This window comes from Neophocaena asiaeorientalis, unplaced genomic scaffold (assembly GCF_003031525.2).
Source record: "Neophocaena asiaeorientalis asiaeorientalis breed wild unplaced genomic scaffold, Neophocaena_asiaeorientalis_V1.1 scaffold648, whole genome shotgun sequence".
Classification (NCBI taxonomy): domain Eukaryota; kingdom Metazoa; phylum Chordata; class Mammalia; order Artiodactyla; family Phocoenidae; genus Neophocaena; species Neophocaena asiaeorientalis.
Genome location: NW_020172781.1, coordinates 3,271,293 through 3,296,016, shown reverse-complemented (window position 1 = coordinate 3,296,016; position 24,724 = coordinate 3,271,293). Strand labels below are relative to the sequence as shown.

Here is a 24,724-nt window from a genome sequence, read left to right as displayed (position 1 = left end):
TGAGAAATGCAAATCAAAACTACAATGAGGTATCACCTTACACTGGTCAGAATGGCCATCATCAAAAACTCTACAAACAATAAATGCTGGAGAGGGTGTGGAAAAAAGGGAACCCTCCTACACTGCTGGTGGGAATGTAAAATGATACAACCACTATGGAGAACAGTATGGAAGTTCCTTAAAAAACTAAAAATAGAACTACCATATGATCCAGCAATCCCACTCCTGGGCATATATCTGGACAAAACCATAATTTGAAAAGATACATTCACCCCAATGTTTACTACAGCACTATTTACAATATCCAAGACATGAATGCAACCTAAATATCCATCAACAGAGGAATGGATAAAAAAGATGTGGTACATATATACAATAGAATATTACTCAGCCATAAAAAAGAAAATAATGCCATTTGCAGCAACATGGATGGACCCAGAGATTATCATACTAAGTGAAGTAAGTCAGACATAGAAAGTCAAATATCATATGATATCACTCATATGTGGAATCTAATTTTTAAAACATGATATAAATGAACTTATTTACAAAACAGAAACAGACTCACAGATTTCAAAAACAAACTCATGGTTACCAAAGGGGAAACGTGGGAGGGAGGGATAAATTAGGAGCTTGGGATTAACATATACACACTACTATATATAAAATAGATAACCAACAAGGACGTAATGTATAGCACAGGGAACTCTACTAAATATTCTGTAATAACCTATATTCATTCTTTTTCAGATTATTTTCCTGTATATGTATATGTATAACTGAACCATTTTGCTGTACATCTGAAATTAACACACCATTGTAAATCAACTACACTCCAATAAAATTTTTAAAAAATTTTTAAAAGAAGATGTGATACACACACACACACACACACACACACACACAGGAATACTATTCAGCCATTAAAGAAAAATGAACTTTTGCCATTTTCAACAACATAGATGAACCTGGAGGGTATTATGCTTAGTGAAATAAAGTCAGAGAAAGACAGATACTGTATGTTATCACTTATACATGGAATTAAAAAAATAAAACAAACTAATGAATATAACAGAACAGAAACAGACTCACAGATATAGAGAACAAACTAGCGGTTACCAGTGGGAAGAGGGAGGGGGAGGGGCAGATTAGGGGTAGGGGATAAAGAGCTACAATCTACTATGTAAAAAATAAATAAGCGGGCCTTCCCTGGTGGCACAGTGGTTAAGAATCCGCCTGCCAATGCAGGGGACACGGGTTCGAGCCCTGGTCCAGGACGATCCCACATGCTGTGGAGCAACTAAGCCCGTGCGCCACAGCTACTGAGCCTGCGCTCTAGAGCCCGTGAGCCACAACTACTGAGCCCACGAGCCGCAACTACTGAAGCCCACATGCCTAGAGCCTGTGCTCTGCAACAAGAGAAGCTACCACAATGAGAAGCCCGCACGCTGCAACGAAGACTAGCCCCCACTCACAACTAGAGAAAGCTCGAGTGCAGCAACAAAGACCCAACGCAGCCAAAAAATCAATCAATCAATAAAATTATTTAAAATAAATAAATAAATAAGCTATGAGGATATATTATACAGCACAGGAAATACAGCCCATATTTTATAATAACTTTCAATGGAATATAATCTAAAAAATTTTGAATCACTATGTGTACACTTAAAACTAATGTAATATTGTAAATCAATTATACCTCAATAAAAAAATAAGTTAAAACAAAATCTCCAAGGCAATGAATAGTAAGTGCTAAGTCAGTGATAATGAGCTCAGAAAATGAAGCAATCATTGCTAGAATGGTGAGGGAAGTCTTCACGAAGGAGCTGAACTGCCAGCTGGTCCTGGAAAAATGGGCAGAATTTAGATAAGCAGAAACTGCCCATTCTTTAACCCATCCGTTAGCCTAAAAGTGACAGGTCTATATGGAGGACAGCCTGGCTAGGCCATGAGATACTGAGACCAAAAGCCCCCCCAAATAAGCAAGCAAGCAAGCAAGCAAACAAACCTCCCTTTAAACCCTAATCAGCTGTTTTTGTCATGGCTCATGCCCAGCATGACCCCAGAGCCACACCAGGAAGAGGAGCATCGATTTATTCTGTCCTCATTTTCCTAAAAGATTCCCTCTTCCTGGCTTCTGAGAATGGAATGTTTTGCCTCTGAGAAAGGAATATTCTAACACAGGTATGTGTGGGCCTTCGTATACACGTAATGGATTGAAGGGAAAGTATGGTGGAAGGAATTTTATTTTGAGACTGTCAAGGCAGCAGATACAAAATGCCCTTTGCAAACTGCATAGGGTTCTACCACTTTCATGAATGCACACACTCCAGTCTTCTTTCTTTTTGTGTTTTGATCTGACTCAGTCATTCATATATTCAATAGACGTTTGATAAGCACCTATCATGTGCCTGGCACACAAAGTTACAGACACAAATACAAAAGAAACTGTAAACAAACGCTGAACTTTAGTTAATGGTATACATCCTAAAGTATTAAGGAGTAAAGTATACTGATGTCTCCAACTTCCTTTGAAATGCATCAGAAAATAAGATAGTGATGGATAACTTGATGCCTTGCCTGTAGCTGGTAGTCAGTTCTCAATAAATGTTTGCTGAATTTGTGAAAACCAAAACTAGAAAAATTTAAACAGAGTAGATTCTAAGTTCATATCTGGAAGCATATTCTATCTGAGAAATCTGAAATCTGTTCAACTCTAAAGTTTTTGATCCTCTGGGAAATAGGACACCTAGAGACAAACTGGAATTTGTTATGTCCAGACTGCGGATCACTCAGGTGCTGTGGGAAGCAGCAGAGGCAAAAAAGAACTCACGGGACTTCCCTGGTGGTGTAGTGGTTAAGAACCACTCTAACCAGCCAATGCAGGTAACACGGGTTCAATCCCTGGTCCGGGAAGATCCCACATGCCACGGAGCAACTAAGCCCGTGCGCCACAACTACTGAGCCTGCACTCTAGAGCCCACAAGCCACAACTAGAGCCTGCACACCACAACTACTGAAGCCTGCGCACCCTAGAGCCCATGCTCCACAACAAGACAAGCCACTGCAATGAGAAGCCTGTGCACTACAACGAAGAGTAGCTCCCGCTCGCCGCAACTAGAGAAAGCCCGCATGCAGCAACAAAGACCCAATGCGGCAAAAATAAATAAATTAAAAAAAAAAGACACTCGAAAAGATGTATGCACTTCCATGTTCACTGCAGCATATTTACAACAGCCAAGATATGGAAACGACCTAAATGTCCACTGATGAATAAGCAGATAAAGAAAATATGGTGTACATATATACAATGGGATATTATTCAGCCATAAAAATAATGAAGTCTTGCCATCTGCAACAACATGTATAGACGTAGAGGGAATTTGCTAAGTGAAATAAGTCAGACAAAGAAAGACAAATACCATATGATCTCACTTATATGTGGAATCTAAAAAAAGCAAAACCAAAACCAAAAATATACCCAAGCTCATAGATACAGAGAACAGATTGGTAGTTGCCAGAGGCAAGGGTGGGTGAAACAGGTGAAGGAGGTCAAAAGGTACAAATTTCCAGTTATAAAATAAGTCATGGGGATGTAATATACAGCATGTTGACTATAGCTAATAAAAGTTTATATAAGGAAAAAATTTTCTAACTATGTATGGTCACAGATGTTAACCAGATTTACTGTGGCTATCATTTTACAATATATACAAGTATCAAGTTATTATGTTGTACAACTGAAACTAATATAATGTTATGTGTCAATTATACCTCAATTAAAAAAAAAGTGGAGAGAGCAGACATCCTTGCCTTGTTCCTAACCTCAGGAGTCTTTTGCCATTTAAGTATGTTACCTGTAGGTTTTTTGTAAATGACCCTTATCAAAAAGTTCTCTTCAATTCCTAGCCTGCTGAGAGTTTTCATCAGGAATGGATGTTGGATTTGGTCAAATGCTTTGTGTCTGAGATAATCATATGGTCTTTCTCTTTTAGTATGTTAATAGGTGAATTATATTAATTAATATTTGAAGGTTAAATCAACCTTAAATTCCTAGGATAAACCTCACTTATTTTTAATTTATTTAGACTTTTACGGCCCATAATATGGTCTGTCTTGGTAAGATGTGTACTTGAAAATAATGTACATCCTGCTATTGTTAGGTGGAGTATTCTATCAAGTCTAGGTCTAATCAGACCTGGTTGATAGTTGGTTCAAGTCTCCTATAACCTTATTTTCTGTTTACTTGTTCTATCAGTAATTGAGAGAGATAAATTGAATTGTGAATTTGTCTATTTTTGCTTTCAGTCCTATCGCTTTTTGCTTCATGTATTTTGAAACTCTGTTATTAAAGGCATAAACATTTAGGACTGTTATGTTCTCTTGAGTGACCTCTTCACCATTATGAAATGGGCTTCTCTATTGCTGGTAATATTCTTTGCTCTGGAATGTACTTTATTACATTATTTGATATTAAATAATGTAGCCACTTCAGCTTTCTTTTGACTAGCAATAGTATGGTATAATTTTTCCATCCCTTTATTTTTAACCTATTAGTGCCTTCCTTTTTTATCCAATCAGACAGATTCTGCTTTTTAACTGCTGGTGTTTTAACCATTTACATTTAATGTGACCTATTGATAAGTTTAGGTTTGAGTCTATCACCTTCTATTTGTTTTCTATTTGTACTATATGTTCTTCTATTTTTCCTCTCTTTCTGCCTTTAAAAAATTAATGAAATATTTTTATGATTCCATTTTATCTTGTTTGTTGGCTTATTAGCTATAATTCTTTGTTTTATTATTTTAGTGATTGCTTTAGGGTATATGATATTCATTTTAACTTACCACAGTCTACCATTAAGTGTTATCCTTCCACTTCACACACAGTATAATAATTTTATAATAGCATACTTCCATTTCTCCCCTTCTGACCTTTAGGCTATTGTTGTAATGCATTTTATTTTTATAAATGTTATAAACCCCATAATACATTGTTATCATTTTTGTTTAAATAGTCAATTATGATTTAAAGACATTTCAATAATAAGAAAAAAACTGTATTTACATATAATTACCATTTCTAGCTCTCTCCGTTCTTCTGTGTAGATCCAGATTTCCACCTGGTATCATTTTCCCTTTTGCCTGAAAAACTTCTTTTAGCATTTTTTTACAGTGTAAATCTGCTGATAAATTATTTTGTATATCTGAAAATGTCTTTCACCTTAACTTACAAAATATATTTTCACTGTGTGTAGAATTCTAGATTGAAAGATTTCTTTTCAGTTCTTTAAACATGTGCTCCATTATATTCCCTCTTACATTATTTTTGATGAGAAATATGATGTCATTCATTTCTTTGTTCCCCTTTACGTACTGTGTCTTTTTCTCTGGTTGCTTTTAAGATTTTCCCTCTATCACCAGTTTTAAGCAATTTGATTATTGTGTGCCTTAGTGCATGTAGCAGTTGGGTCCAACCAGGAGAAAGAAATCACATAGTAGATTAAGAAGGGAAATTTAAGATGAATGGATAAAGAAGATGTGGCACAAATATACAATGGAATATTACTCAGCCATAAAAAGAAACGAAATTGAGTTATTTGTAGTGAGGTGGATGGACCTAGAGTCTGTCATACAGAGTGAAGTAAGTCAGAAAGAGAAAAACAAATACCGTATGCTAACACATATATATGGAATCTAAAAAAAAAAAAAGGTCATGAAGAACCTAGGGGCAGGACAGGAATAAAGATGCAGACCTACTAGAGAATGGACTTGAGGACATGGGGAGGGGGAAGGGTAAGCTGGGACAAAGTGAGAGAGTGGTAGTGTATATATATGAACATATAAACACTACCAAATGTAAAACAGATAGCTAGTGAGAAGCAGCCGCATAGCACAGGGAGATCAGTTCAGTGCTTTGCGACCACCTAGAGTGGTGGGATAGGGAGAGTGGGAGGGAGGGAGACGCAAGAGGGAAGACCTATGAGGATATATGTATAAGTATAGCTGATTCACTTTGTTATAAAGCAGAAACTAACACACCATTGTAAAGCAATTATACTCCAATAAAGATGTAAAAAAAAAAAGAGGGAATTTAATATAAAGGGTTATTAACCATGATAAAAGAGTAACTAAAAGAAATAAGGAAACCCTATATGGTACACTATAGCTGAATGAGAATATCCATAAAGGACAGATGTGGAAGGGTTCAGACCTCATTGGGAGGAGGTATGGTATAGCCCCACTGGATAGCAGAGAAGTCTGCTAGTTTAGCCAGGTCAGAGGTGGTCTGGAGTTCCCAGGCAAACAATAAGCTATACTGTGGAGTGCAGGTGGGGAGTAGGTAACTGGCAACCAATGACATGCAGGAGAGAGTCTGAGTGTTGATGGGGTAAGGAAGCCTTCAGAGCACAGGGTCACATGGAGGTTCTAGTTTATATGTTCAAAGAGCTGAAGAAAGGACAAGGGTGCAAACATTGCAAAAAGACCACGTTGTGGAAGGCTACACCAGATGTCCTCACACTGATACCTCTGACCCCCAACCGGCACCAGAAACAGCAGGAGAGCTTCTTTCTCCTACAGTGTCCCTCTAGCACCAGAGCCCTGTATTAAGAAAGCTTAACATCACGCTAACTTTAAAGAATCCCTTTGTTTATCTCAGAGTGTGTACTGAGGGTGCATCTGGAGCTGAAAGGCAGTAAATTGTTAACTGACAGTGTAGTTTTCTTCATGTTTCTTTGTCTGGTGTTCCTTGAGCTTCTCAGATCTGTGGGTTTATACTTTCCATCAAGTTTGGGTAATTTTCAGCAATTTCTTCAGATATTATTTCTGTACTTCCCTCTCTTTGGGGAATCCAATTACACTTGTATTAGGCCACTTGAAGTTGTCCTGCAGCTAACTGATGCTCTTTTCTTTTCCTTTTTGTGTTTCATTGTGGAGAATTTCTATTGCTATGCCTTCAAATTCCCTAATCTTTTCCTCTGCAATGTCTAATCTGCAATGAATCTTGTCAGTGTACTTTTCATCTCAGACATTGTAGTTTTCATTCCTAGAAGTTCTACTTGGATCTATTTTATATATTCTGTGTCTCTACTCAACTTCTGAACATAAAGAGTACAAGTTATAATCACTCTCTTAATGTTCTTCTCTGCTAATTCTAATATCTGTGTCAGCTTTGGGTCAGTTTCAATGGATTGATTTTCCTCTTTATGGATCATGTCTTCTTGCCTCTGTTATTCCTATAATTCTTTTTGAGCTTTGTTCTGGGAAACAGTTAAGTTACTTGGACATGGTTTGATCCTTTTGAATCTTGCTTTTAAGATTTGTTAGGTAGGTCCAGAGCAGTGCTCAGTCTAGAGCTAATTATTCCCTACTACAAAGGCAAGACCTTCCTGAGTACTCTACCGAATGTCTAATGAATTATGAAATTTTCCTGTCTAGCTGGTGGTAACAGTGCCTGTTGCCATCACTGTGTGAGCACTGGGCAACACTGCTTCTAATTTCTTCAAATTCCCAGTCTTGACTAGTTTGCTCATGTCTTGTGCTAATCAGTCTCTGCTGAGTATTCAAGAGAGAACTTCGCAGATCTCTGGTTCTCTCCGTCTATCTGTTCTTTCTGATACTCTGTCCTATGAACTGTTGCTGCACTGGTCTCCCTAGACTCACAGCTCCATGTTACCTCAGGGAATCTACTGGGCTCTGCTCAGTTCCTGCTCCTGATGTCAGAGCCTGGAAACTCAAGGCAGGATGGGACAATTGTAGGGCTCACCTCTTTTGTTTGCCATCCCTCAGGGATCACTATCCTTCATTGTTTGATGCCCAGTGTCCTGAAAACTATTGTTTCATATAGGGTTTTTTTGTTTTTCTTAGGTAGGAAGGTAATCTGGTTCCTGTTATTCCAGCTTGTCTGGAAGGAGAAGTTCCCAATATACGTTTATATATTTTTTATTGAGGTATAGTTGATTTACAATATTATATTAGTTTCAGATGATTCAATGATTTTTACAGATTATACTCCATTAAAAGTTATTACAAGATAGGGCTTCCGTGGTGGTGCAGTGGTTTAGATTCTGCCTGCCAATGCAGGGGACACGGGTTCGAGCCCTGGTCTGGGAAGATCCCACATGCCACAGAGCAACTGGTCTATGAGCCACAACTACTGAGCCTGCATGTCTGCAGCCTGTGCCCCGCAACAAGAGAGGCTGCGACAGTGAAAGGCCCACGCACCGTGATGAAGAGTGGCCCCCACTTACCACAACTAGAGAAAGCCCTCACACAGAAACGAAGACCCAACACAGCCAAAAATAAATAAATAAATAAAAGTTATTACAAGATAATGGCTATAATTCACTGGGCTATACAATATATCCTTGTTGCTTATCTATTTTATACACAGTAGTTTATATCTTTTAATTCCATACCCCTATATCTTGCCCCTCCCCTCTTCCCTCTCCCCAGTGGTAACCACTAGTTTAGTTTGCCTTCTATATCTGGGAGTCTGTTTCTGTTTTGCTATTTACATTCACTTGTTTTATTTTTTTAGAATCCACATATAATGATATCATACAGTATTTGTCTTTGTCTGAGTTATTTCACTAAGTATAATATTCTCTAGGTCCAACCACATTGCTACAAATGGCAGAATTTCACTCTTTTTTATGGCTGAGTAGTATTCCAGTGTGTGTGAGTGTGTGTGTGTGTGTGTGTGTGTGTGTGTGTGTGTGTGTGTGCACCACATCTTCTTAAGCCAATTGTCTGTTGATGGGTGCTTGGGCTGTTCCCATGTCTTGGATATTGTAAATAGTGCTGCTGTAAACATTGGAGTCCATATATCTTTTTGAATTAATGTTTTCATTTTTTTCTGAATATGTACCCACGAGTGGAACTGCTAGATCATATGATAGTTCTAATTTCAGTTTTCTGAGGAATTTCCATACTGCTTTCCATAGTGGACACACCAATTTACATTCCCACCAACAGTGTATGAGGATTCCCTTTTCTCCACATCCTCGCCAACATTTGTTATTTGCAGACTTTTTTTTTTTTTTACAAGAGATAGACTGACACCAAGCATTGTAAATGGATGACCACAACAAAAGCAACAATGATTGCAATTACCAAACACAAAACACACTCATACTATGTCATAATATTGACATTCAGTCCAGTAATCCTCCACTGTAATAGCTCCTTTACTTTGCAGTGAAAATTCATTTGTATATTTTTTGCCTCTGAGTCCTCGTGGGATTTTTTTTTTATTCAAACAAAGTCACAAAAATTATAATCATCCTCATCAGTTCACTCAGTCCCATGTTATTTGTAGACTTTTTGATGATAGCCATTCTGACAGGTGTGAAGTGATATCTCATTGTTGTTTTGATTTGCATTGCTCTAATAATTAGCAATGTTGAGTATCTTCTCATGTGCCTATTCGCCATCTGTACGTGTTCTTTAGAAAAATGTCTATTCAGGTGTTCTGCCCATTTTTTGATTGGGTTCTTTATGAGTTTTTTTTTTTTTTGAAACTGAGTTGTATGACCTGTTTATATATTTTGGATATTAACCCCTTATCAGTAATATTGTTTGCAAACATTTTCTCCCATACAGTAGACTATCAATGGTTTCCTTTGCTGTGCAGAAGCTTTTAAGTTTAATAAGGTCCCTTTGTTTATTTCTGCTTTTGTTTCTTTTGCCTTACCAGACAGATCTCAAAATACATTGTTACAATTTATGTCAAAGGATGTTTTGCCTATGTTCTCTTCCAGGAGTTTTAAGGCTCCAGGTCTTACATTTAGGTCTTTATCCATTTTTTTTTTTTTTTTTGCGCGGGCCTCTCACTGTTGTGGCCTCTCCCGCCGCCAACGCGCAGGCCCAGCGGCCATGGCTCACAGGCCCAGCCGCTGTGGCTCACGGGCCCAGCCGCTCCGCGGCACGTGGGATCCTCCCAGACCGGGGCACGAACCCGCGTCCCCTGCATCGGCAGGCGGACTCCCAACGACTGCGCCACCAGGGAAGCCCCATTTTTTTTTTTTAATATGGTGTGAGAAAATGTTCTAATTTCACTGTTTTACATGTAGCTGACCAGTTTTCCCAGCACCACTTATTGGAGAATCTATCTTTCCCTCATTGTATATTCTTGCCTGCTCTGCTGTAGATTAATTGACCATAGGTGCCTGGGTTTATTCCTGAGCTCTCTATTCTGTTCCACTGATCTATGTGTCTGGTTTTTTGGGTTTTTTTTTTGCCAGTACCAGGCCATTTTGATTACTGTAGCTTTGTAGTATAGTCTAAAGTCTTGGAGGGTGATACCTCCAGCTTTGCTCTTCTTTCCCAAGATTGCTTTGGCAACTCAGGGTCTTCTGTGGTTTCAAATGAATTTTAGGATTATTTGCTCTAGTTCTGTGAAAAATGTCATGGGTATTTTGATAGGAATTGCAATAAATCTGTAGATTGCTTTGGGCAGTATGGTCATTTTAACAATATTAATTCTCAAGTCTTTTAATCTTATTTGTTTTTTTCTCATGCTATTTTATTTTATTTTTAATTTTTATTGTGGGTATAGTTGATTTACAATGTTGTGTTAGTTTCAGGTGTACAGCAAAGTGAATCAGATATACATATATCCTTTTTTTAGATTCTTTTCCCATATAGGCCATTACAGAGTAGTGAGTAGAGTTCCCTGTGCTGTACAGTAGGTTCTTATTAGCTATCTTTTCTTTTTTTGTGTGCGGTACGTGGGCCTGCCACTGCTGTGGCCTCTCCTGTTGCAGAGCACAGGCTCCGGACGCGCAGGCCCAGTGGCCATGGCTCACGGGCCTAGCCGCTCCACGGCATGTGGGATCCTCCCAGACTGGGGCACAAACCCATGTCCCCCGCATCGGCAGGGGGACTCTCAACCACTGTGCCACCAGGGAAGCCCCTAGTTATCTATTTTATATATAGTAATGTGTATATGTCAATCCCAATCTCCCAATTTATCCCTCTACCCCCTTATCCCCTGGTAACCATAAGTTTGTTTTCTACATTTGTAAGTCTCTTCTAATCTTGAATAAATTCCCACCCCTGTCTTTTCATTTTCTATGACATTGAATAGCCCCAGCCAGTTTTCCTATGGGATGCCCACTTTCCAGATTTGTCTAATTGCTTCCTTGTAGCAATTAGACTTGTTCCTCTAAAATAGGGTTGGCAAATTTTCCTTAAAAGTCCAGAAAATAAATATTTTAGGCTTTGTGGGCCACATACTATCTCTGTCACATATTCTTTTTTGTTTCTTGGTTTATTTCTGTCTTATTCTAACAATCCTTTAAAAATGTAAAAACCATTCTTAGCTCAAGGGCTACAGGCTGGATTTGGCCTAAGGGCCATAGTTTGCTCCTGCTCTAACCTCTGCATTTTCTGTAAACTGAAAGTCAATCTAAAAGCCTTGAACAGATTCAGGTTAAACAATTTTTACAAAACCCTTCACAGGTGATGCTGTTTACCTCAAGCTGCACCCCAACAAGAAGCACATAATGCCTGGTTATTCCACTTTCTGTGATGCCAAGATAGACCACTAGGTTAAGGTAATCCCTCTATTGTAAAGTTGCGTTTTTCCCCTTGAAATAACCAAATAATCTGTGGGGTTATATTTCCAATTCTCCATCTGCTTCTCACCTAATAATTTTTATCATCTGTAGATAGTTTTTGCCTGAATCAGGTATTTTATTAGGAGTTGAAATGGTGATTCCTAATTATACCATTACTTCTACAAATATTAGCTGGCATTCTTACATCAAAAAGAACATACCCTCATTACCTAGAGTTATCTGGTTACGTTAAAACAGTTGCTACTGGGCTTCCCTGGTGGCGCAGTGGTTGAGAGTCCCCCTGCCGATGCAGGGGACACGGGTTCGTGCCCCGGTCCGGGAAGATCCCACATGCTGAGGAGAGGCTGGGCCCGTGAGCCATGGCCGCTGAGCCTGCACGTCCGGAGCCTGTGCTCCACAATGGGAGAGGCCACAACAGTGAGAGGCCCGCGTACCGCAAGAGAAAAACAAACAAACAAACAAACAAAACAGTTGCTACTAGAAAAATGGTCGATTATGTCCTTTCATTGGTGTTTAGAGTAAGGAGTTGATATTAATTTTTAAACTGTGGGGTGGGGGAAGCTTCTCTTTTCTGAGATTTATCATGGACTCATGGATTTTTATATATTTATGTGTATAAATCAACTGCAGCCATTATTCTGCCTAATGCTCCAACTGTCCCAACTTTAGCCAGTGGGAGTCCTTTCAGACTACCTTCTGTGTCCTTTGACACAACTCCATTAGCTTGTTTTCACTCGAAGTACACCTATAATTATTCCATTAGATTTTGAAAGCTTTCCTGCTTCTAGCACAAAATGATGTCTCAGGCTCACCCTGTTAAGTTCTTACTCCAGACTTGGAATGACTCTTTTCTCCAAGGAGCGCTGGTTCCTTTTAGTGGGCAATGATATTTAGGAATTGAAATCTGTGCATTAGGGGTACTCATTACTACCAGTATATCATTGCTTCTAGGCCCTCTGCAGACACAGCTAGGAAAAAAAAATACATGATGAATTGTACTTGTCTTACATGTTCTGATTTATACTTATCTATCTGTCCTAAGCTTTTTGACTCTGATTTATCTGATATTGACTTCTTGCCTGATTATTTTTCATAGCTGTCCCTCATACACATTCTCTTGTTTATAACACACCTGCTGTTAACTATTAAAGCATCTCTTGCTAAATACTGAAGTGCTACTATTCTTGTCCCTAGGTTGTATGACACTGCATGACTTTGACCATGAATCTCATTAAACAAAAATGAAGGGATACTGCCATTACAATACTGTGTAGCAACATTCACTTGCTAAGCACTAATTTTATAGTGTCACATCTCTATTATTTACCTAGGAGAACAGTCAGATTGATTTTAAAAAATCAAATTTTGTTTTCTGCATCACATTTTATAACCTTCTGAGCATTAGGGCACTGTGAATGGCACCGGAGATACAAACAAGTCAAAGACAGTCTTTAGCATGAGTAGTAGTATACATACAACTGCTATTTACTAAGCCAGCAAGTATGCTAAGAACTTTATATATAGTCTACAATGCTAACAACCCTGTAAGGTGTATAGTATGACTCTGGTTGTGTTTTTAATAATCTCTATTTTTTTCCACATGAGAAAAATGTGTAGTTGCAAACTCTGAACTCAATCAACATAGCTAGTAATCAACAGAACCAAAATAAATCCAGATTCATCTAGTGCCAAAACCTGAATCCATCTCACTATGTCACATTGCCTCCTAGAAGGAGTGATGATGGATGAAACATGCCCTTACTTCAGTATGGCTTAAAGTTTTTGCTTTCATTCCACACAATCTCCTTTCAGACACTGACTAGGCCACTTAAGTGGAACCTGAGAGGTTCCTCCAGCGGCTTGGTGTCATGCTAACAGGCTATCCCAGAGACTCTGTTTTGCTTAATGCCTCTATTAATGAAGGAATTAAGATATTTGTAACTCTGACTCCTGATACTGAAGTAGGCAAGAAGAGCTGTCACTAATCCTGGTTTCACATTAGAATAGTAATTCTCATCCTTGGTCACACATTATAGTCACCTGCTTTTTAAAAAAAAAAAAACAACCTAATGTGCAGGTCACATCCCAGAGCAGTGAAATGAGAATCTCTGGGGGTGGGACCCAGGAATCAGTATTCAGTGCAAAAGCTACCCAGGTGTGGGCTTCCCTGGTGGCGCAGTGGCTGATGCAGGGGATACGGGTTCGTGCCCCAGTCCAGGAAGATGCCACATGCCGCAGAGCGGCTAGGCCCATGAGCCATGGCTGCTGAGCCTGCGCATCCGGAGCCTGTGCTCCGCAACGGGAGAGGCCACAACAGTGAGAGGCCCGCATACCACACACACACACAAAAAAGCTACCCAAGTGATTCTTAGGTGTAATCAGGGATGAGAATTAGCTTTAGAATACAGGAATAATACTTGCTAAGTGACTCTGATAAATTAAGGGTGGGGAGGAAAAGAAGGTTCCAATCCAAAAACGATGAGACCAAATGAAATGGATAGATACAAACAGCATTTTGAAGTTAGCAAGGAACTAGTATGAAAAGCAGTGTTTCCAAGAATCCATACAGTCTCCATTCCAAGGCAGTTTGACTAAAGGAGAGACTGCTATTATTTTAGCCTGGTTCAGGAAAGTTAGAATTCTCACCTGTATGGCTCCAAAGCCTACACTCTATAGTCAAGTCACACTGATCCCTAGTAGTAATAGCTGTCACTAATTGAGCACCTATTATGGGCCAAATGCTTTAGTTTCTAAACAACTTTATGAGATAGGTCTCTATTTTATAGAAGATGGATAAAAAGATAGCTTATATTTATTTCTAAACAAGTCATCTGGACCAGTAGCTCCCAACCATGGATCCTTGGGGGACACTGAATTGCTAAAAGAGTGCACACAAAGCACTGCCTGTAGACTAAATATATGATGTCATTAAATGCTGTTGTGATTACAGGCTATAAATCCTTCTAGAAGTATTACTAATTCCCTAATGTCATTTTTATTCTTTTTTATCAACCTGCAGATACTAAAATGAAATCTACTATCAAGTGAGAGTATACAATTTTTTTTTAATATTAAAAAGGGGTCCTCTTGTGTTGAAACGAACTCTCAGACATCGATGGTGGTAATATAAAATGATAAAGCCTCTTTGAAAAGCAGTTTGGCAGTTACTTAAAAAGTAACACAGAGACATACCAGACAGCAATTCCACTCAAGATAAATTAAACAAACGTCCACACAGACTTGTACATGAATCAAATGCATGATCATAGCAGCACTATTCGTAACAGTCGAAAACTATAAACAAATCAAATGTCTATCAACCTGTGAGCTGATAAACAAAATACACTATATCCATGCAAGGGAATACTATTCAGAAATAAAAAGGAACTAACTACTGATATGTGCTACAATGTAAATGACCCTCACAAACACTATGCTAAAGAAGCCAGACACACAAAAAACTACCTGTTTTCTGATTCTACTTATACAAAATATACAGGAAAGGTAAATCAATACAGATCAAAAGCAGATCAGCATTTGCCTGGGGCTAAGGGTGAGAGAGGGGGCAGGGGGTGGAAACTGACTGCAAAAGGTCACAGAAGAACTTTTGCAGGGGTAGGGGTACAGCAATGTTCTAAAACTGGATCACAGTGATGGTGGCACAACTCTATAAATCTGCTAAAAATAACTGAATTGTACACTTACAATGAGTGAATTTTATAAAATATAAATTATACCTCAATAAGGCTGTTCAAAAATATTGTAGGGCTTCCCTGGTGATGCAGTGGTTGAGAGTTCGCCTGCCGATGCAGAGGACACGGGTTCGTGCCCCGGTCCAGGAAGATCCCACATGCCATGGAGCGGCTAGGCCCGTGAGCCATGTCCGCTTGAGCCTGCGCATCCGGAGCCTGTGCTCCGCAGCAGGAGAGGCCACAACAGTGAGAGGCCCATGTACCGCAAAAATATACATACATATATATATATATATATAGTAGAAGGTCACTGGATTAGATTTTTAAGAGGAGGGTCAGCATACGGAAAGACTGGGAACCAGTGATATAGACAATAGTGAAGGAATTCAGCAAGTGTGAGCGTGCATTAAAGGAAGTAAAATATAAATCCTCTGGGTAAAATTTTTTAGTAAACAGTTGTATTTGCTATACACTTGAACCATGGAACTAAGTAAAATATGCCTATTTGACTTGTGAATGTCATATTTTTTTAAAAAATTTATTTTATTTATGGATGCGTTGGGTCTTCGTTGCTGCGTACAGGCTTTCTCTAGTTGTGGCCAGCGGGGGCTCCTCTCCGTTGCGGTGCGCAGGCTTCTCATTGCAGTGGCTTTGCTTTGTTGTGGAGCATGGGCTCTAGGTGCACAGGCTTCAGTAGCTGTGGCATGTGAACTCAGTAGTTGTGGCTCGTGGGCTCTAGAGCACAGGCTCAGTAGTTGTGGTGCATGGGCTTAGTTGCTCCGTGGCATGTGGGATCTTCCCAGACCAGGGCTTGAACCTGTGTCCCGTGCATTGGCAGGCAGATTCTTAACCACTGCGCCACCAGGGAAGCCCGTGAATGTTGTCTTATACTCACTCTATTTCAAACAAGGTGTTCAGCCCCCTGTGGGAGGTGCCCTGACTGCACAGACCTTGACTCAACAGAATCAAGGACATGAATTAACCATAACAGATAACAGAACATAAATGACAAAAGAAAAGTACTAAACTGCTCTTGGTAGTCAGTAGGAGAGATTAAAATAGGTGGGGAAAGGGACTTCCCTGGTGGCACAGTGGTTAAAAATCCATCTGCCAATGGAGGGGACATGGGTTCGATCCTTGGTCCGGGAAGGTCCCACATGCCACAGAGCAACTATAAGCCCATGCACCACAACTACTGAGCCTGCACTCTAGAGCCTGTGAGCCACAACTACTGAGCCCACATGCCACAACTACTGAAGCCTGCGTGCCTAGAGCCCGTGCTCCACAACAAAGCAAAGCCACTGCAAAGAGAAGCTCGCGCACTGCAACAAAGAGTAGCCCCCGCTTCCCACCACTAGAGGAAGCCTGTGCACAGCAACGAATACCCAATGCAGCCATAAATAAATAAATAATAATGATAAAAAAAGAAAAACAGGTGGGGAAAGAACAGCAAAGACCCATGAAGGAAGGAGCAAACAAACTTGGCCTAAGGCCTGGGGAATATTCCAACAGGTGGCAACAGGAGGAGACGATGTGAGGTGGGAAAGCACAGGGCAGTGTCCGGAAATAGGCTAATCTGGTTGAAGCATAGGGTACAAACAGAGAGGTAGTGGGAGACAAGGCTGGAAATCTGTGCTAGGTCCAAGACAGTACAGGGCGTTGAATGCCATGCCAAGGAGCCTCAACTTTATTTGGTTGGCAAAGGGGAGTCCCCTGAAGGCAATGAGCTGTTCAGAACTTCTATGGACGAAGGCTGACAAAGGGAAAAAATGAAAGGGCAGAGCATGAATACAGGAAGATACATGGATGATTACTGCATAAAGTTCAACAAAGGATGTGGCAGTGTAAAGAGAAAGGAGGGGGCAGATTCTTTGATTCTCTGGTCCCAGGAAGGAGGGGCGGTTCATGCTGAATTACAATTCATCTCTTGAAAGCTTCTACTTCGTCACTTTCCCCAGTGTTCTTAGGATCTGTCTGTCTCTCCCACTGGCCGTTAAAGTCCATTACTGACACTTTCGGCAGTCTGCATTTCAGAAGACATATTTTCATTCACTTTGTTTCTTCCCAAACGAAAAGACTGTGTTTGGTAAGTAAATTCCTTTCACTTTAAGGAAGTGCCATTGCATGCAAGGAATAACTTTTTAATTCATTTCCGACAGTTTTTAAATAGGATGTTAATTTTGAAAACTGTCCTCAATCCTATGCTATGTTCAACTTCAATCTGGTTTTTGAGGAGTAAGTCAAATATTTAAATAGACTGCAAGGCTTTGAATTGACTCTAAATAAAAATAGGTATGCTTTTCTCCTTTTTTTAATAATATGTATCTTATTTACTTATTTGGCTGCATTGGGTCTTAGTTGCGCCATGTGGGATCTTTTAGTTGTGGCATGAATGAACTCTTAGTTGCAGAATGCGGAATCTAGTTCCCTGACCAGGGATCAAACCCGGGTCCCCTGCGTTGGGAGGGCAGAGTCTTAGCCACTGGACCACCAGGGAAGTCCCCCAAATTGGTACGCTTTTCGTAGAGCTCCTGTTAAACACTGAAGTTCCTCTTCAATAATCTATGTCTGTACACAGACTGCATAAAACAAGACACTACTGCTTAAGAATTATTTTTATTGCAAAGAGTTGTTTTTGGTTTTTTTAATAAATTTATTTATTTAATTTTTGGCTGCATTGGGTCTTTGTTGCTGCACGTGGGCTTTCTCTAGTTGAGGCAAGCGGGGGCTACTCTTCGTTGCGGTGGGCGGGCTTCTCATTGCGGTGGCATCTCTTGTTGTGGAGCACGGGCTCTAGGCACACGGGCTTCAGGAGTTGTGGCCCCCAGGCTCTAGAGTGCAGGCTCAGTAGTTGTGGCGCACGGGCTTAGCTGCTCTGCAGCATGTGGGATCTTCCCGGACCAGGGCTCGGACCCGTGTCCCCTGTATTGGCAGGCGGATTCTTAACCGCTGCACCACCAGGGAAGCCCCTTGCAAAGAGTTTAAACTCTGTTTTTTTCAGACTTTTTACAACACACATTTGCATAAAACACAGCTTTTCTTGCTCTGTGACCTTAGATGAGTCACATCCTCTTAAGGCCCTAGTTGTTTCCTCAAGTGTGAGATAAAAGAGTCAGACAATAAAAGCTAAGTAACATGGGTTAAGCTTGACCCTCAAAATTGTAATATGAAGGGGTTCTCACCATCTTAAAACTTTATGCTAGAAATCTAAAGTCAAATTGGTAATTAACTACTCTTTCAGTCTTCAGATCAATAAGCCTTTTCTGGATAATACCAAGCATTGCTGGGATAAAAACCAGTTAAAGACACAGTCCCTGCCTTCATATTGTCTAAAACTCAGGAGGAAAACAAACATCATTATGTGTGATACTAAATGGCAATAAAATATAGACCTCAGGCTTTATCATTTAGATAAACTGAGTTTGACAAAGAGCATCCTCAAGTGTCCCTAACCTTTAAGGACAAGGTCAAAGATAATGCTTATATTCCCTGGGTAGCCCTCCCTACAGAAGGAAAGATGCTGTCTGTGTGGTGCATGAGCTGGACACAGTATAGCAGGTCTCCTGTTCACAGTTCATAACTTGTTAGGTTTATTTCTGTGAAATAATTATGGAATAAAGATCATACGTGATGAAGTATATCCAAGATTCAGTTAATACCTCATTTCCTTAATTTATATAATATTAGAAAACATGGAATTGACATCTATTACTTAGGTCTTATCATTAATATAGATGGAAAGCCATATGCTAAAACATCTCTGACATCATGGTTACGTCTTACCTGTACTCTGACCCTGACCACAGCAGTGTCACAGGAGAAGGAATAACTGGTATCCATAGAAACATCACCAGACTGGGACCATGTAAAAAGATGTAACCTAGCAACTGATGACGACAGGTGTGTGTAGGGGGAATTCTTCCAGTTCTGCAAATGCTAAACATACAGCACTGAATGTGACTAGTAAAATTAGGGTAATATGGAAAATCTGACTAATTCATAGAGAGTTGGGAATCTCAGGTTTGTAAAAGCTTAATACTATGCTGCATAATTTTAAACAGGAAAAGCATGTACACACCTCCTCACTGCCTACATCATCAGTTGTGTTCAGGGAAAGTACCTTGTATGTCATGACCAGAATGGAAAATAAATTTTGTAGTGGCACCAATCATCTCAACCTCTCTCTGTCTCTCATACAGAGGCAATGAATTTTGGGGAGATGAGAAACCATCCCTGGTCTCAGAGAAGGATGGATATGTTCTATATGTAAAGAAGGCAGCATTACAAAACAACCAGACTCCCAATATACCACATAATGTGAGAATGTTTCCCTTAAGAATTTTCTTTTTAATAGAGATCACATAAATATCTACATATATGTGGACATTTAGAGAGTGAAAGAACCATCTGATTCAATCCCCTTGTTTTACTGACACAAACTGAGACCCAGAGTGAGGATTTATTTAAGTTCAGAAAGTTAGTGACAGAGCATGGGCTAGAACTGAGGTCTTCCGCTTTCCAGGCCAATTCTTTCCATTAAAACAGGATGCCATTTTTTTTCTTCATGTCTAAAGAGGAACACTATTTGGACTTTACGGAAATGAGAAACAAAAGCCACTGAGATCTAAGGGTTAATCTGTTACAGCAGTTAGTGTTATCCTACCTAATATAAAAATGAATGTGTCTATACCACCCCAGGGCAATCTGAAAAACAGATCTGTTTTGTTTTTTTTTGGAAATTCTGGATCAGGTTACAGCTTCAAAGGAATTTACCCAATTTCTAGAGATACCACCTGAGTACAAAAAGACCAACAGCTTCTCTATGTGGAACAAAATGGTGCATGTGGTACTGTTACAACTACGTCTGCCATCCTACTTAGAACTGGTAGAATCTTAGTAATCAGCCACTCCCACTCCTTAGAAAACTGAAGCACAGAAAATGAAAGTCCAGGGCTCTTTCTACTGACGGCATTATGGCTAAGACTGGCTAGCTGTTACCCATCCACTTCTCCCTGGGCACAAAGCTGGCCTACACTTCCCAGCCTCTCTGGTAACTGAGTGCAGCCCTGAGACTGAATTGTGACCAGTGAATAAGTGGAAGCTATGTACACAATTTCCAGGCATGGTCCCCAGAAAAGTTCCAGGCTCTTTCCCTCCTGCTATGACCTTGGAAGCCACCTGTTGAAGGTGGCATAGTCACAAGACAGAAGGAAATGGCTGGGTTACTGAATCACTGCCTGAAATGAGAACCACCCACCAATCTGGAATACCAGTTTTTAACTTCCCAGTTAAGCTACTGAGATTTGGGGAATTATCTGTTACAGAAACTTCAGTATTATCTAATAAAACTATAACTAGGGTTATCCCTCTGCAAATAGTGAACACTACTCCTTTGGTTTTTTTGTGGAAAAAAATAATGTTTTTATTGCAAATAATCAGTATATTATTTACTCCCAATGAGAGCCTTGTTTTATTTGTCAGTCAGAGCCCCACTGGAAGTAGCAAAGGACTAGGACTGCAGATCTGGCAAGTCACTTAACTTCCCTGGGCCTCAGCTTTCTTAATTATTTGTTAATGGATTAGTGATTTACAAATCATGTTTTAATACACAGCTGAAAAACCATATTTTCCAAATAAAAATTAAGCAGAACTTCAATATAAGAAACATAAAAATGCTCAGGTTGAAATGGAAATGGGGAAGGGGACAGCAATCCACCAGCTAAATGTCCCTTTCAGCTTTTCCGTCCTTGAAACTATTCTGAGGCACTTCTTGGAGACCTACGGCTCCTCAGACCATAGTTTGAGAACCACTGACCTAAACTAACGGCTTTCCAAGTTATGTGGGGTGAGGTTTTTCCCACTCCATATGCTTTCCCATATATAATCTTATCAGAAGGCTCAATAAACAGATACAGATAAAGGTTACCTTTTATTAATATTAAATGTGTTATAAATTTAACTGTCTACGATTTATAAGCTCATTAAAAATAATTAGGTCTTTTAAAAACAATCTGAAGGGCTTCCCTTGTGGTGCAGTGGTTAAGAATACTCTTGCCAATGCAGGGGACACAGGTTTGAGCTCTGGTCCGGGAAGATCCCACATGCCACGGAGCAACTAAGCCCGTGGGCCACAACTACTGAGCCTGCAAGCCACAACTACTGAAGCCTGCGCACCTAGAGCCTGTGCTCTGCAATGAGAAGGCACCGCGATGAGAAGCCCGCACACCACAACGAAGAGTAGCCCCCGCTCGCCGCAAGTTGAGAAAGCCTGCGCACAGCAACAAAGACCCAACACAGCCAAAAATAAATTAATTTAAAAAAAAAACAATTTGAAATTGGAGGATAAGGATGATAGTGGTAGCTCTACTCAATATTGATGAATTTGTGGATTTAGCTTTGATTTTAAAGTACTGAAATAAATTTTTAAATTCACCCAGTGAAGCAGTTACAAATGCCACCAGTTTTTACACCGCTCATCTTAGAACAGTATAATACTGTTTAGTTAACGGAGGGGGCACAAAGGCAAGGTAAGCTGGCAGCACAACCTGAGGTACCAACGGTCTTTTACCTGTTTAATGTGACATTCATCTCAAGAGAGCACATTATACGTATTCTGGTAATAGTTCTTCAAAGTGACAAAATTTTAAAAATGCAATCAAATTTGTAGAACCTCTGAAAAGAAAACATTTTACAAACATTTTCTAGTCTGGTCCAGCTAGACTAAAAGCTCTTTTTCAGTTCTAAAAATTGTATTATAGCATTGGATCATTGTCCAGGACTCAAATGAAGAGCAATGGGGAAGATGTTATCAGAGTAGAAACAGTACCTGCTTTTCTGCTGATTAATTTACTCACTGAATACACATACTTTATTTTTCAAGGTAACAATATTTAGGGACCAGAACTATGGGTCACAGCCAGCACAGGTAACAAAAGAGTACATAATTTGCAGCCAATTTTTTTTCTCTGCCAGTAAACTCCAACCTTACTACCACCTGCAATTCATTTGCCAGGTACCAAATAGAGGCCTCATCTCACACCAGGCAGGGGCAGCTCAATTAACTCTGTTTTCATCACTCCAACACAATACACTAAGCTGTCTACAGAGACCAAGGGAATCCAGATTTGAATGTCAAAAAAAAAAAAGCTGACTGCCAATGTATTAAGTCAAATCTAGCAGCATTAAGAAGATCTACTCCCAGGATTTCCCAGGTGGTCCAGTGGTTAAGAATCCGCCTTCCAATGCAGGGGACGCAGGTTCGATCCCTGGTTGGGGAACTAAGATCCCACATGCCACGCGGCAACTACGCCCACGCACTCCAACTACTGAGCCCAAGCCCCGCGACTACAGAAGCCTGCGCGCCGCAACAAAAGATCCCATGTGCTGCAACTAAGACCTGACACAGCCAAATAAATAAAATATTTTTAAAAAGAGAGAAGATCTACTCCCACAGTGATTTATCTGACTCTTGGGTCTTGCAATCCCCCAAATTTAGACTTAATATCCCAGAACCTTAGGCTCTCCTCTTTTGAAAAAGATAATCAGAACATGATACAGTTGTAACTAACAAAACCCACCTGAAGACTCCTGAATCAGGAATGGCTCCCTCTCTGGGAAAATAATGAAGAGCAGGTTCAAATAATCAAGACATGAATCTACCAAAAAAACACCCATATGCTGAAGAACAAGCAATTACCACCCTAATGTGTTTAACCTACTAATTAGCATTAGTACCAATCTGGAAAAAGCTGAAAATGTTGTCTTCACAGAGGAGAGCTCCTATATGCAAAAACCTGTTTTCTCTTCTAGCTGAAGTGAGCCTCTCAACAAATCCTTCTCAATCCTTGCAGCACACCTTTGATAATAACAGAAGCTGCTAAAAGTGGACCCCAAGCCTTTGGATGCATTTTACTCAGTGACTCTGAAGTTAAGGGGCATCCAACACAATAACATCCAGCAAATATGAACTAAAAAGCAAGCCAGTAAGATGGAAATACATGTGAGGAGGTTTTTGTTTCTGTCTGACTATCCCTCCTTGAAAAGGTACAAAAACCAATCCTGAAACCCGTAACAAGTGCAAAGCCTTGAGCAAATGTCACTAAACTTCTGATGCTCAGTTTCCTCATCTGTCAAATAAAGAATAATTACTACCAGTTCCAGTGGTAATGAGACTAGAGGAGGTCCCATGTGTCCTTTTGGAAATTTAAATTACTGTTATTTGGTTGGGAATAATTTTGCCTTCAAAACTTCTTTCAAGGATAAGCTGACTAAAAACTGCCATGTCTTTTTTCTACAACACAACACCTGTAAATGAAACAGACTTTAAGAAGTAAAATACAGCCCCATGCCCCCAAAAGCAACAAAAGCCCATTCAGCAATTAAAACTACTTTTGATGAACAGCTGTTGTTGTTCACTGTAAAGTGTTCTAGAAACAAGAATGGTTGTGTGTCACCAGGCAGAGCAACCATGACACTAATGGTCATGATTTTAAAGCCTTTAACTTTGAGAAAGAAATCTGGGAGAAATTTCCTTCAAGAAGTATATGGATGCAAGGCTGCTAATCCCAAATGAGCTGTTTAAAGAACAGGGATCTGTTTACTCTTCAGGGGAAAATCAGCTTTTCAGGGAAGATTAGCTCCAGCTAGTATGCATCCTATCTTCTTTGTGTGTGGATAAGACATTAGAGGCAGACTGAGGAATACAGCTCCGAACAGGCAGGAAATAAAGCACCTGTTTGCACCAATGTCCTCCTACTCATGTCATCCCACAGACACCAGCTCAGAAGAGGGGCTCTTCTAGGAGCTGAGAGTGTGGGGGACAAATGAGAAGGAGGGCGGGTCACAGAGGGTATAAGTCGGGGTTGGGGGAGTGGGTATTCATCTGAATACAGCTTCAGTCACTCTGAATAAATTCCTGCTGACAACAAACAGAAGATGGTAAAACAGAGTCTCAGGCACTGAGAGAGCTCATATGGCTGTGGGAAATTTAACTCAATATTTCACCTCAATACAACAGAATTCTCATTGTTCTACTTATGTGAAACTAACATGGATGTTTAAAGGGTAGCTCAAACTTAGTCCAAAAATAATTATTCGATTTTATATACCAACCTACCCCTCTCCTCTAGTCTTTGGTCTCTCAAGTTAATGATGCCACCATTCCTTCAGTAGCTCAAGACAAAAATCTAGGAGTCATTTCTTATTATTCTTTCCTTAACTCCCTTTCTCACATCCATCCATTCCATTAAAAAGTCCTGGTTGGGCTTCCCTGGTGGCGCAGTGGTTGAGAGTCCACCTGCCGATGCAGGGGACACGGGTTCGTGCCCCGGTCCGGGAAGATCCCACACGCCGCGGAGTGGCTAGGCCCGTCAGCCGTGGCCTCTGAGCCTGCGCGTCCGGAGCCTGTGCTCCTCAACGGGAGAGGCCACAACAGTGAGAGGCCCGC

At 40.1% G+C, this 24,724-nt stretch overlaps 1 protein-coding gene across 3 annotated transcripts in view; it reads right to left on the bottom strand.

The window, feature by feature from the left end:
* BICDL1 (BICD family like cargo adaptor 1) overlaps positions 1–24,724 on the bottom strand; it is a 97,739-nt gene that overhangs the window by 52,080 nt on the left and 20,935 nt on the right. The window lies entirely within an intron of this gene.